We start from the raw sequence: 1556 nt of genomic DNA, 5'->3' as shown, positions 1-1556 counted from the left end.
GACAAGTCAGTTTACTTCCCTGTGCTTCAGTTCACTCATATGCCAAGTGGGGATTCAATACCCGTTCTCCCTCATTCATTCAATCGTATTTATTGAGCGCTTACTGTGTGCAGAGCACTGTACTAAGCACTTGGGAAGTACAAGTTGGCAACATATAGAGACGGTCCCTACCCAACAACGGGCTCATAGTCTGTAAACCCCATGTGGGACTTGATAATCTTGTACCTATCCCAGGACTTAGTACAGTGCTTGGCATATAGTAAGTGCTAAACAAATGCCACAGTTATGATTAGTTATAGTACTTATTAAGATTCACTGTGGGTAGAGCACTGTACTAAGTGCTGGGAGAAAATACATAGAACATGGTCCCTACCACTCAGCAGGCTCACTGTCTAAGTTGGGGGGAAGGGGGTGGTGACAGACACATAATAATAATAATAATAATAATAATAATAATGGCATTTATTAAGCACTTACTATGTGTAAAGCACTGTTCTAAACACTGGAAAAAGAGCGCTGCATTGGCCGGGACTCAAACCTGGGCCTCCCACGTGGCAGGTGAGAACCATCAATGCAATGAAACAATACAAGGCATTAAGAGACAAGGACAAATACACAAAAATATAAGCAAAATTGGTAGGGTGCTGTGGTGAGAGGAGCAGTGTTTCAGGCTCCTCTGGGCTCAGAGTCCAGGATGCACCCATAGCCACAGCGTCAGCTCCAACAGCCACCAGTCTTCCTGGGGTTTTGTGGCAAACTCATGCTGCAGAGGCTTTTCTCTTCTCTGCCAAGGAGGTGTTAGGCAGGATGGAGCAGAGGCTCTTTGTTGGCATAGAGGAGAACCAGTGCCCACATTGGGGCAGGGCAGATCCATCAATCAATCAATCATCATTAGCATTTACTGAGCGCCTACTGTGTGCTGAGCACTGCCCTAAATGCTTGGGGCACAACATTTTTGACTTATGCTGTCAAGCCGTCTCCGACCCATAGCGACACCACAGACACATCTCTCCCACAACACCCCACCTCCATCCGCAATCGTTCTGGTAGTGTATCCATAGAGTTTCCTTAGTCAAAACATGGAATTGGTTTATCATTGCCTCTTTCTGCGCAGTCAACTTGAGCCTCTGCCCTTGTCTTTCTCCCACACTGCTGCTGCCCAGCACAGGGAAGTTTTGACTTGTAGCAGACTGCCCTCCACTCGCTAGCCACTGGCCAAGCTAGGAATGGAGTGGATATGCCTCTGCTTGACTCTCCCTCCCTTTGCCCAGACTGGTAGAGCACTGGAAACTCTCCAGGTGCGACCCCGAGAGGGGACCATAGCTAGGAGAAACAATCCTTGCCCTGGAGGATCTTACAATCTAGCAGAGGAGATAGGCTCAGAGATAATTTACAGTTGGAAGGAAGAAGGAAAAAGGGATATGTAGATGAGGGAGGGAGGGAGGGTTAAATGACAGGGTTTGTAAGGCAATATGTTCAAAAGCGTTCCAGGTGGTTGCTTGTAAACAAATACGCAGTTGGTGCAGAACTGCTGAGATGGTAGTAGTTAGGGGGAT

General features: G+C 47.3%; 1 non-coding gene across 1 annotated transcript; it reads right to left on the bottom strand.

The window, feature by feature from the left end:
• Positions 1-1178: 1178 nt before the first annotated feature.
• Positions 1179-1316, bottom strand: LOC119920290. Its single transcript, XR_005448048.1, has one exon. It is a non-coding gene; the product is annotated as a small nucleolar RNA SNORA7 (small nucleolar RNA).
• Between the last annotated feature and the right edge of the window lie 240 nt (positions 1317-1556).

Source organism: Tachyglossus aculeatus, chromosome X1 (assembly GCF_015852505.1).
Source record: "Tachyglossus aculeatus isolate mTacAcu1 chromosome X1, mTacAcu1.pri, whole genome shotgun sequence".
NCBI lineage: Eukaryota > Metazoa > Chordata > Mammalia > Monotremata > Tachyglossidae > Tachyglossus > Tachyglossus aculeatus.
This window is presented reverse-complemented; position numbering and strand designations above follow the sequence as displayed.